At 37.7% G+C, this 13,547-nt stretch overlaps 1 protein-coding gene across 4 annotated transcripts in view; it reads right to left on the reverse strand.

The window, feature by feature from the left end:
* Positions 1–13,547, reverse strand: part of LMBR1 (limb development membrane protein 1) — a 132,026-nt gene that overhangs the window by 86,442 nt on the left and 32,037 nt on the right. The gene's annotated exons all lie outside the window — the stretch shown is intronic.

Here is a 13,547-nt window from a genome sequence, read left to right on the forward strand (position 1 = left end):
AAAACTTGAGAGGCAAGCGAGTTCACATCACCTTTTCCCTTTCTGGCACATTCTACACTCATAAAATCACAATAAAAAGCAACTGAGATGATAGTAAGACTTGATTTTTAAAAATACAGAACTTTAGGTATCTCGTTGGGATATTTGGACCAGCAGCTCACTTTTTATAATAACACACTCAACTTTAAAACTGATGGCTATAATCTTCATTAAAATTTATACAAAGATAAAAATTATGCTAAGCATAAATTCAACACACTACATACATTTAAAATCCAATGCTTTTGAAAACGGGCAGCTGATGTTCTTTCGAGACCCTTACTTATATGGCACTGTTTCAGGCACTGGAGACGTGGCAGTGAAGGAGACACACGCCTCTGCCCTCGGGGACCTTCCGTCTCAGACACATGGAGGTTACACACTGAGCTCTCAGGGAACCAGAGCAGCCAGCTCCCAACTGCCCTGGTGACAGACTCACACACACACATTTCAGAACAGCCCTAAATCCTCTCTGGAATAGCGTGGGATATAAACAAAAAGAACGACTGCAGCACTTGTACAGGTTACCTAGAGAGATGTACTTCCTTTAGTAAACACGGTGATATAATTAAAAATCAATTTGCAGTTTCTTATTAAAAAATCTAGATAGGTTAAATGATTCTACAGTATATATTTATTTTAGCAGGAAACAGAATGTTTTACAAAGTGTCTTCAAAAACAATGTTTCATATCTTTCAGAGGGAAAAACTTTACTTTGTACTTTTAAAAATAAAAATTGTTCTAAAATACTTAACCACTTTTCAGTCTTAAAAAAAAAATAAAGATGCTAAAAATCTTAATCTTCTTCTTCAATCAGAGGGGTTATAGTTACAGCCAATTGTATTGTGTTAATAACCAGGAAAGACACATAGGTTGGTGACCAAATGGACACACAAGACTTCTAGACAGACCTGGGTTCGAGCCCCTGCACTTTGATGTGACAACCCTTCTAAGTCACAGGTTCGTCATCTACACGAGGCTGAGGATCATGTCTGTAGGTGATGCTGAGAATTCAAGGAAATAATGCATGGACAACGAGCACGTCTGTCACAAAATAAGCACTTAATGACTTTTTGCTTTTAATAACCATCACATCCCCAGAGGCCACTAACACACGGTGCTAATTAGCTCCCTTACCAGGCTACCAGACTCTCTGAGCACCCGTGTTCACTTGGTAAAAAAGCACAACATATATAAAAAGCAAAAATGTTAATCTGTAGCAAATTTGCTGAGTTATTATTGACATAGTGTGTACAATTTATTGACAATTTATGACTTTATTGACATAAAGTGTACAATGTCATAAAATTTGACAGTTATGTCATGGTAACCAAGATAACAAATGGCAACCGTCACTCCCAAGTTTCCTAACCATTTTATAATCACTGCCTCCTGCACTCTCTACCCTACTCCATACTCCAAGAGTCAGATTCTACACTTTGTAAAAAACTATATTTTTTATAAAAAACTTAAATTTTCTATACATGGTAAATGTAGTATATGCTCTTGTTTTTGCCTGGCTTTTGTCACCTGGCACAATTCTGTTGAGATTTTTTCAACGCTGTGGCGCATCGGTAGCCTGCCCCTTTGTATCAGATTGGATTCAGTTAACCACACTTCATCCATGTCCCTGCAAACTATCTGAGCTGTGGTTCTCACAACTAAAGTTGTGTTTTACACAACTAAATTTGTGTCTCACAACTAAAGTCGTAGTTTATACAACACAGCTTTATACATAAAAGAGTTTTATACACTCAAGTACAAGTCTTCATATGGACACAAGCTTTTATATCTTTTGGGTAAATACGTGAGCATGCAATGTCTGGGTCATAAAGTAGGTGTGTTTCTTAACATTTAAAGAAACTGCCAAAATGTTTTCCAAAGTGAGTATACAATTTCACATATCCACCAGCAGAGTTGATGTCTCATCCACATTTTGACAAAAAAATGGTCTTTTCAGGTTCAGTCGTTCTCACAGGTGCACACTGATATCTCATCACTGCTTTAGTTTGCATTGCCCCCATGGATAATAACGTCAGATCTTTTCATGAACTTATCTGCCATCCATTTACAACTTCTTTGCTATATGTCTCTTCAAATTTGTTGCCCATTGTTTCATTGGGTTGTACTTAGTGAGTTTGGCAGTTCTTTATATACTCTGATTACAAGTCTTTTATCAGGCATATGATTTCCAGATACTTCCTCCCACTCTGTGAATTATCTTTTCACCTTCTTAACACTGTCTTTCAAAGAACAAGCTTTCCTAATGTTGACAAAGTGCGATTTATCAATGTTTTCTTTACGGGTCATGCTTTAGCTATCTTGCCCCAGAAATTACAGTCTAGCCCAACGGCAAAGACTTGCTCCTATGCGTCCTTCTCCAAGTGTTGGTCTCTGGTTCTTCTGCATCACTCTCTACACGTGGTGCCAGGCATGGACTGAAGCTCATTTGAAGCCATGACTGCCCAACTGCTCCAGCGCCATACACCGAAAACAGTCTCTCCCACCAAGGCTCCCTTGCATCTTTGTTGCAAACAAATGTACAGTACGTTTGGATGGATTTCTGGACTCTGTACCCCATTTAGTGAGCCTATCTGTCCATCTCTGTGTTGATGCAAACAGCAGTGTCGGTTACTACGGCCTTAAAATAAACTTTGAGTCCCACAGTCAGTCCTCCAATTTTGTTCTCTTTCAAAGGTGTTTGGCGAGTCTAAGTCCTTTAAATTCCCATCTAAGTCGTAGGTCAGTTTTTCAATTTCTACCCCCACCCCCACCCCAAAAAAAACATGCTGGTATTTTGATTAAGATGGTGTTGAATCTATGGATCAATTTGGGGAGAACTGGCATATTAATGGGCTTCCTTAACATGACTGTCTTCTGCTCTATGAACACAGCAGCACACTTCTCCATGTATTTCAGCACGCTTTAATTCTCCTCAGCAGTGATGACTAGTTTACAGTGTTCAGGTCTCACACATCCCTAACCACTTCACATTTTTTATTCTACTGTATATAAATGGCATTGGTTTTTAAATTGATTTCCAATTATTCATTGCTAGTGAAATGCAATGGTGTCTGATACACTGATCCTATATCCCTGCAACCTTGCAAAATTCACTGATTAGTTCTAATAGCTTTCTTAGAATAATTTCCATCAGAATTTCAATACATGTAAAGTAATTAGCCTCCAACTAATAAAAATAAATGGAAAAAAAAGAAAAAAAAAGAATTTCAATACAGTCATGTCATCTGTTATTAGAGACAGTTTTACTCTTTCCTTTATTTATTTATTCTTTATTTATAAAGAATAAAAATCTCATTTATTCTTTAAAAACCACCAGAACAGAAGTGGTGAGGGGAAGCTCAGGTAAAAAACATTTATTATTAAGTATGATGTTACCTGTAGGGTTTTCAGAGGCTCTTTATTAAGATGAGGGAATTCCCTTTCATGCCTAATTTGCTGAGAGATTTTATCAGGAATGGACACTGAATTTTGTCATATGCTCTTTCTGCATATATTGTGGTGACCATAGGAATTTCCTGGTTTAGTATGTGCATATGGTAAATTAAATCCACTGCTTTTGTCAAAAGTCATGATATACTATCCTTTTTATATATTGTTATATTTGATTTGCTAAAATTATATTTAAAATTTATACATCTATGTTCACGAACAATATTCACCTATAGTTTTCACATATGTCTATCTGGTTTTGGTTTGGTATCAGGGTAATGCTGGCCTCAGAGTTGGGAAGTATTATCTCATTTTCAATTTTCTTAAAAAGTCTGTGTAGAATTGGCATTATTTCTTCCTTAAATACTTGGGAGGACTACCAATGAAGTCTTCTTAGCCTAGAGTTTTGCTTCTGAGAATGTTTGAAACATTACCATAATGCCTGAGAATGTTTCAGTAGTTTTCACCTTTCAAGGAATTTTTCCATTTCTCTAAGTTGTTGAATTTGTTGACATAAAGGTCTTCATAATACATACTAATTATGTTTTTAACAGCTGTAGAATCTGTAATGATATCCTGATACTGATAACTGGTATCTGTTTTTCTGATCAATCTGGCTAAATCTTTACCAAATTATTGACCTTCTCATTGATTTTCTCTATGCTTTCTGTTCTCTATTTTGTTCATTTCTCCTCTCATCTTTTTTATTTCCCATCCCCTTACTTTGGGATTCATTTGCTCTCCTTTTCCTAGTTTCTTATGGTGGACACTGTACGAGACCTTTATTTCCTTTTCTAAAATAGGTATCTTTGTATCATAAATTTTGGAATGCTTTAGTTTCATTTTCATTGAGGTCAAAGTACTTTCAAATTTCCCATTTGATTTATTCTTTGAGTTACTGTGAATTATGTTATTTAGTTACCAAATGTTGCTGTCACTGATTTCCCATTTAATTTTATTGTCATTACAGAGCATCTTTTATGACTTCAAGTATTGAGATTTGTTTAATGGCGCAGAATATGGCTTTCTTGGTTCACATTCCCAGAGTACTTGAAAAGAATGTGTATTCCACAACTGTTGGGCAGTGTTCCATAAATAAAACTTAGGCCAATATACTTAATTTTATTCAGGTCTTCTATATCCTTAATTTTTCCTGGCTACTTGTCCCATCAACTATTGAAAAAGAGATAGTTACATATATGAACATAATTGTAACTTTGACCATTAATCCTTTCTTAAGTTTTTGCTTCATTTGTTTAATAGTGAAAGTCGCTCAGTCGTGTCTGACTCTTTGCAACCCCATGCACTGTGGCCCACTGTAGGCTCCTCTGTCCATGGAATTCTCCAGGCCAGAATACCGGAGTGGGTAGCCATTCCCTCCTCCAGGGGATCCTCCCAATCCAGGAATCGAACCCAGGTCTCCCACATTGCAGGCAGATTCTTTACCATCTGAGCCAACAGGAAAGCCCATGCATTTAATAGCTATGTATAGTAAATAGGCATTTTTTCAGTAGGTAAGTTTATTACTATGTTCTTTTAATAAATGAACCCCTTCATCATTATGAAATGATCTTTATGCCTGTTAACATTCTTTACCTTTCTCTGATAATAATACACTAATTATTTCATCTTCCTTTTCCTTAGTATAGTAAATCTTTTTTCTCCTATTGCTGTTAACCAGTGTGTGTGTGTACATTTTAAGCAGATTCTTATAGGCAGCATATATTTGTGCTTTCTTTTTCATTCAGCATAATGATCTCTGCCTTTGAATCGGAATGCTCAGACCACTGATGGTCGCTGACACGACCAGGTTTAAGTCCATCAGCTTGCTCTCGGTTTACTACTTGCCCCACTGTTTGGTCCTCCCGTGCCTGCTTTTTCTGTGATCCTTTGGATTAACCATTGTTATGATACCATTCTATTTCTTCTGCTTTCTTATTGACTATATCTCTTCTTTGAGATTCTTTAGGGCTGCTCGAGGTTTACCATACACACCTTTAAATCATCACAATCTGCCTGCAAGAGGTACAACACTTCACATACAGCATTTATGACCCTTACAGTCTACTTCCACTGCTTTTCTCCTGCCCTTGTGCTATTGGTGGCATGTGCTTCTACTTGCACACTATAAAATATATTGCTACTATTTTTTATTAAACAGCCAATTCTCTTTTCATAAGACATATGATAAATACTCTTTTATATTTACCCACAAATTAGCTACGTCTAGAGCTCTTCATTCTGTTTTATAAGGTCTAGATTTCTGTCTTCTACCACTCTGCCTCTGCTTGGAGGGTGTCTCTTATTGGTGGTAGTATAGGTCTGCAGTGATGAACTTTCACCTTTTGTATATATGAGACTGTCTTTATTTTGACTCTATTTTGGAAAAATATCTTCACTGGATACAAAACCAAGTTGGCAGGGCTTTTTTCTTTCAGTACTTTCAAATATTTTTCTTAACCCTTTCTCCTTCAGGAACATCACTTATATCACTGATGCCCTGGTTTTTCAGTCATCTTTGTTTGTTTGTTTCTTTTTTAGACAGTTTTCTATTGCTATGTCTTAGAATCCACTGAGCTCTTCTGTAATATCGAATCTGCTTTTATCCCATCCAGTACATTTCATGTCAGATATTACAGGTTTCATCTCTAGAAGTTTATTTGGTTATTTTTTACATCTTTCATGTCTCAGTATGTTCAGTCTTTCCTCCAGTTCCTGGAACAAATGAAACAGAATTACAAGAAATGTTTCAGTGTTCTTATTTACGAATTTTGAATCTGTGTCAATTCCAAGTTCTGACTGACTTTTCTCTTCATTATGGGTTGTATTTTCCTGCTTTGTACTCAGCTGTAGGCTCATGGGAAGCAGAGCAAATCCCCAAAGATATTCATGCCTTAATCCCTGGAGTTGTTATCCAGTATTATTAGTGAATATGCTACATGGTATATTCGTTTTTAGGGCTTCTGTAACAAAGTCCCACAAACTGGACAAAGCTTCAAACAATGAGAACTTATTCTCCCACTGTTGTGGAGGCTAAAAGTCCAAAATCAAGGTGTCAGAAGGACCACACTCCTTGCAGAGGTTCTAAGAAGACTCCTTCCTTAGAGGTGGCATACTCCTGGCCTCGTAGACGCATCACTCCAACCTCTGCCTTAGTGTCTTCACATTCTTCCCACTGTGTAAGTCTCTGTTTTATCTTCTTGTAAGGATACTAGTTATTGGACTAGGGCCCACCCTAATTCATCCTGGCCTTAATTTACTAATTATATCAGCAAGGATATTATTTCCAAATAAGGTTATGTACTGAGGTTCTAAGCAGATATGAACTTGGGGGAAACACTTTCAACCCAATATACATGGAGACAAGAATGTTGCAGATACAATTAAGGCTGTGGACTTTAATAAAGAGAGACAGGGAAACCATCTTCGATAGGCCAGGTGGGTACAACCTAACCAAAGGAGCGTTTAAAAGCAGAGAACTTTCTCTCAGAGGAGTCAGAAATGCAGCAGAAGGGTAAGTCAGGGAAGGACTTGACACAACTTTGCTGGGGAAGGGGGCGGGTGGGGGGGGCTGTCACATGAAAAACCTGAGAAAAGAGGCCGGTAATCTACAGGGCAGATTGGCACCTGGCTAACAGCTAGCAGAGAAACGGGGGCCTCAGGCCCACAACAACAAAGAACCAAAATGAGCAACAACTTGAATGAACCTGGAAGCAAACTCTTTCCCACAGCCTCCAATAAATATACTATCTTGGAAAATCTTCACTTCAGTTCATGAGATCCTAAGGGCTCATGAGAGCATGAGGGCCCTTTTTTGGTCTGCCAAAAAGAGAACACCTGTTTCACAAGATTTTCCTAAGGGCCATGTTTAAGCTGAGAATATGATAGCCCATTGATTCTATCCATCTCAGTAAAACAAAATGCTTAGCTGAGCTTCTGACCAGTTTGGAAAACACTAAAACAGAACACTTTTGTACATCCAAGCCTAAAGATACCAATATGTCTTTCAAATGCAGAAAGTTTTTAACAAACCTTACTTCAACAAAATGCTGAATGAACTCTGTGTACTTAGTGCACAACAAGAGATCCACACTGCTCATGATTTAAGACGTTCCCAGGCCTGGTAGCAGATGTCCAAGTGAGAGGCACTTTATGTCTGACCAGCCTGGGTTTGCACCTACAGCTATACAAAACCTAGAAAAGGGACTTGAATTCTGCCGTCTTGCTGCTGCTGCTAAGTCGCTTCAGTCATGTCTGACTCTGTGTGACCCCATGGACTGCAGCCTACCAGGTTCTTCTGTCCATGGGATTTTCCAGGCAAGGGTACTGGAGTGTGGTGCCATTGCCTTCTCCGCTGCCATCCTAGTTCATGTGTAAAATGGGCTAAAACTTAACTCACAGAGCACTCATGAACAACAGAAGAGAAATAACATACCAAAATGTTAAATTATCATCAGTGCCTCTCCCCGCCCTGTCTCAACATAATGCAAATGGTCCAAAATCTGAAAATTCCAAAGCACATCAGCAATTACGCCAGATAGGTGGCACCAGTGGTTAAAAAAAAAAAAACCAACTGCCAATGCAGGAGACATAAGAGATGCAAGTTCAATCCCTGGGTGGGGAAGATCCCCTGGAGGAAGGCAGGCATCCCACTCCAGTATTCTTGCCTGGAGAATCCCATGGACAGGTGAGTCTGGTGGGCCACAGTCCATGGGGTCGCAGCTCTCGACCCTTTCCTTAAAAGAACAATTCTCATTAATTACACCAAAAAAAGCTTACACAACAATACTCTGTATTCTAATATGGCATTAAAAATACATGAAAACAAAAATGACAAAAAATAGGCTCAGAAAATAAACTGCAAAGAAATATACCAAATTATTAACAATGTGAACACAGTAGAATTATGGATGATTTTTTTCTTCCCACTGGCCTGCCTACACGTTCTAAGCCTTCTATAAGGGGCATATCAAAAAGACCCTTAAAAATCATATTTAAACTCCTTTGTGAAACTCGAAATCCTCCACACCCCTGTATCATATAACTTCCCCACAAAATGCCTAAGAAGGGCAGAGAGCAGCAAAGCTTCTTGAGATGCAGATGCTAGCTGGGCCCCCAGTCAGTCACAGATCTCAGTCTGCTTACTTTCTAGCCTCGCTAAGCACAATCCACATTCTACCCTCTGCAAAATCACAAATTATAGAGTGGCAGCAGCTTCAGAGGGTGCACTCAAATAGTTTCAACCCTGAGTATAAACCTTGAATGCTTCACTATACTTTTATAAAATCAGGGGGAAATTTTTATTTAGGCTTTGTAATTTGAAACAATTATCATCCATATTATAAAGCAGACATCATTATTATTGATTTCTAAATATAAAAAGTATATATACTTCTAGAATTTGTCCTTCTGATCATTATGTGTCCCTTACATGTAGTGAAAAAAACAAATTCAAATTCTTCTCCAGAAATCAAAAGTTGAAAAACAAAAGTCTGCCTTAGGCAAAAGATCACAAATAAGGAAAAATATCTAGTCTAACTAAGCAACACACTTAAAATGAAGATAGTCATGAAAATCTAAATAAAGAAATCTTTATCAATAAGTGAAGAAAACAGTCAGGATGATCACAAAGATTCTGAATAACAATTCATTTAAGTTTGTAATGAAATTGGGGTCTTCTTTTATGTACTGAACTTTATATATTAATAACACATATAATTTTTTTAATTTTCCCCCACTTCCCTCTTTCCAGGAAAGTCAACATTACTGCTGATGGTTCTACCAACCACAACTGCAAAAAGAGATATAACCTCCACCACATTTATTTTTGTAAGAAAAATTCACTTGACACAAAGAATTTGAGAGTTGATGGTAATATAACTAGGTAACAGCATAATCACCTATGTAAATAACCAGCTTTTTAAAAAACCTAAATAATTAAATGCAAAAAATTAAATTTATTAACCAGAATAAGTGTGAAAGCTTCAGACTTCGCTCATGCTAATTTAATTATCAAATTTGCAACATATAAGAAAGTTAAAGTTACTACGAGAACATTTAATTAGAAAAATAATAAAGCTACCATACACTCCTAAGTTGTCATTTTATTTTTGAAAACTGTAAAACTTAACAAGTTTTCAGCATTCTGCAAACAAATTATCAGACATACACACATAAATATTTCTTAAGAATGTGGTATAATTTTGATAAAACATTCTTAAATTAAAAATTAGGGCTAAAGCACATAGCATACTACTACCACCACCTTTACTGTATTATATATTATTATTTATCAATTTGTAAAAGAAAAAATGTTAGCTAAATTTCTCTACTTCAGAAAACTAAAATCATATGCTCCAACACAGTAGAACCCTAAAAATTCAGAAAACTTGCAGTTTATCTAAATCAGTTGCAATGACAACTGTTTCGAAAGATATTCAATGTCTATCCTCAAAAGAGGTATCTAAACAAACAAAAGCTATGTAACAATTCCAGAATACTTAGTTCAAAACTCAACCCAACCAAACTGAACTGCCAGATCACCAATGGAAACATTACCTTCTAGCTCCATCTGCTGGAGTCACAAAATATTTCAATACAAAATATAACACTATGAAGCAAAAAAAACCCTATCACTTTTTAATCACACAACAAAAAACTTCATTCATTTAAATTAGAAAATTAATCCAAGTTCAGCCATATTCAATAATTTCCAAAGCGGTAAAACTAAGTTAAAACCATATTTCCCTGGAATTGAAGATCTAATCCAACTGCTAAGAAGTGACATATAATAAAAAAAATTCTAAGAAAGCATAAGCTTTAAAGGAAAGACTACAAGTTTGCTCTTGAATAGTGAGTGTTGTGAGAACCTCACAAGTATAGCTTTTGCTTCTGTACTTGGAAGGAAAATAAAACAAAAAGAACAATTATAGCAACAAGCTGTGAAACATTTTAACTTTGTTTTTAAAATAAAAAAAGCAATACAAATCTACTGTAGAAATATTATAAATGCAAACACCAAAACAAAATTTTTTATAAAATGTAAATTTTCTATATTATATAATCCTACCACTCAAAGAAAAACTTTTTTTTCAACATCTTTCTATGTAAACAAATATTCATCTATATCATCATCTGGTAAATGATGGTAAAAAAGCACTCCACTGTTTGGATCTACCAAAATTTAAGCAAATTTCCTACTTATATTGTTTTTTATTTTCACCATTATAAATAATAAATATCAAGTAACTATACAACTAGAATAATGCACATTATAATAAATGACTGAATTATTGAGACCAATTAACTAGAAATTGTTAGTAACATTTAACTAAAAAATGATACCTTAAAATTTAGTAAGAACTGACTTGATTTAATGTTTACACATAAGTAAACATGATATCTATTTTTTCTTTTTAATTGCTTATAATCCAAAAGTTTGAATTTTTTGACCTTCTGTGGGTCTTGAAAATGTATAAAACAAAGATGGATTTGGGGCTGTTCTTGCATCATGTCCAAAGTATCATACTGGCTCTTCTTGCTGACAAATCAAAATAAGGCACATATACCTTGCAAAGTCAAGCCAGATTCACTGTGGTTATCTTTCAACAGGCTGAATCTTAAAATGGTCAATCATATTATACATGTGTATCTCTGTCTGGTCATAAGTGAGTATAGATAGCTTAGCTGAGAGAAAATACCTCAAAAACTGAAGAACTATTTCCTTATTTAAGGTTATAACTTGATTATATCCAAAGGTATATGACAGTTTCATTTTTATGTTCATTTCAAACTCACATACATGAAAGTGTCATTTTGAAGTGGATCATTCAGTGGCATTTAGTGTGCATACAACACTGTGTGACCACTGCCTTCACCCAGTCCCAAAGCAGTCTCACCACTCAAGAAGGGAAAGTCACTAAGCAGCTGCATGGTGGTCCATCTGGAGAACTCCGTACTTCTCTACTTACTTTTTAATAGTAAAGATACAGAAAGTGAACACAACAGACACTGTCTTCTATTTTAATTCTTTCCCTATTATAATTGTAATAACAAATTAGAATTAAAAATAGTACAAACTGCAGCTATGATTTTCGCTGGTCCTCTCAGTCCCTTTTGTACCACCCTATAACAAACTATAATCACCGGCATGTCATGGCCCACACCAAGGGGACAATGAACCCCATCTCTCTTAGCGTCCAGCTGACAGTGACAAATGGCCCCAGCTAAAACCATCAATGAGCAGAAGACTATCAACCTGACCCACTCCAGTGCCAATATCATTTCTATGTTTTTGAAGAAAATGTTTTTATAATTTTCTCATCGTAGAGAGAGCTACATCTTACTGCAAGATAGTGATTTAGAACGAAGTTGAATATTCTATTTATTAATGTCACTAAATTCTGGCCCAGAATCCTGTAATTCCAAGGTAATACAGTTAACATGAAACATTTCAAACACATGTCCAAGATCCAAACACTGTCTTCAAACTAAGCTGAATACATTTATAGATATCAAAGCACCATCAGCACATATTTTAGCCTCTAATCCTCATGTGATTTACACATCAAAGGCACAATCGTTCCATACTGATAATTTTCCAGAATAAGCCGTTAAATTTGTTTTTAAACTAAGTCCACTCTAGCAAAGTATTCCTAATAATATAATTAATAACTGTTACTCACCCAATCAATGAATCTTTACTTGTCCCTGTGCAAGAACTGGGACAGGTGCCTCATGGGAGATTAAGAGAATTTAAGACATGTTCCCAGGCCTCAAAGAATTTAGCATAAATTTATAAAACATTTAACAAAAAAGACAAAAAATAATTCAAGAAAATCCCGTAAATGTCACAAGATGGCAAATGATTAACACATGAATACGGATACCATCACTGCCCTGGGGTAAGAGAAATCATCAGACATTCGGGGACTACTAACTCTGACTCTGAAATGACACTACCTCCGGGGGACCCAAAACATCACCCCGGTCAGAGCAGGGGCTTGTGGAGGTCAGGGAGTCAAGGGAGTTTAGCTCAGGCTGCACACGTCTCACAGTGGCCCCTGAGCCTGTGCTGCAGTTCTTTCCCCAGGTCTGGAATGCCTAGCTGGAACGGACATGCTCAAATGCAGGCAGAATCCCCACAGAGTTCCCCAACCTGCAGAATAAGAGCTATCACAGTGAGAAAGGCAAAGCAGAAGCCACTTGAACCACCTCTAACCTGGAAACCATAACCCACCAGAAATCTCATGTTCCTAAAGGTAAGGCGGGGATTAGCACAGCCATGGAGGACTTGAAAGATGAGAAGGGGCTGACTCTCACATCCCCAAGAGGGACCTTGGAGCATGACTGTGGGTTCTCAGCAGCTTAACCAGTGAGCGACTCTCAACCAGGGGGTGCTACAGTGAAGCTGCTGCAGCAGACATGGCTTCACTGTGAGGGCAAATGAATATATGTCCTGGTATCTGGTATGCCTACCGATGTGACAAAAGCTTTTTTCTCCATCCCTGGCCATGAGGTCTGCATTGGCAGGCCGGTTCTTCATCACTGGGGCCAACTGGGAAAGCCCACCCATGAGGCCCACCGAAGCAGTCTGCTTTCAGCTGACAAGGCAAACAACTCATCTTCACTGTCCTGACTTCGGGGCCCAGCTCCTCCTGGCCCTATGTCACAACTGAGTTTGGGGGGTCTCCATCACCATTCCCCTCCAGGGGACTGCACACTGCTCCACTGCACAGATGACAGTACGCTAGTCAGACCTAGTGAGCAAGCAGCAGCAACGACTCGACTTGTCGGAAGACACTCCAGGGCCCAGCGGTCTGGGTCCCAGCCCTTCTAGGCTGTGGCACCTGGCCTCTCCTACACCAAGGAGAGGCGCACTGCTCGGGGCCTTCCTGGGATTTGGAAAGGAACATACTCCTTGCATGGGTGCGTCGCTCTGGCCCACTGCTAAGTGATGCAGAAAGCTGCTGGTTTTGAGCAGGGTTCAAACAAGAGAAGGCTCTGCAGCAGGTCCAGGCAGCCCTGCAGGCTGCTTTGCCCTCGGCCTTATGACC

Source organism: Cervus canadensis, chromosome 3, assembly GCF_019320065.1.
Source record: "Cervus canadensis isolate Bull #8, Minnesota chromosome 3, ASM1932006v1, whole genome shotgun sequence".
NCBI lineage: Eukaryota > Metazoa > Chordata > Mammalia > Artiodactyla > Cervidae > Cervus > Cervus canadensis.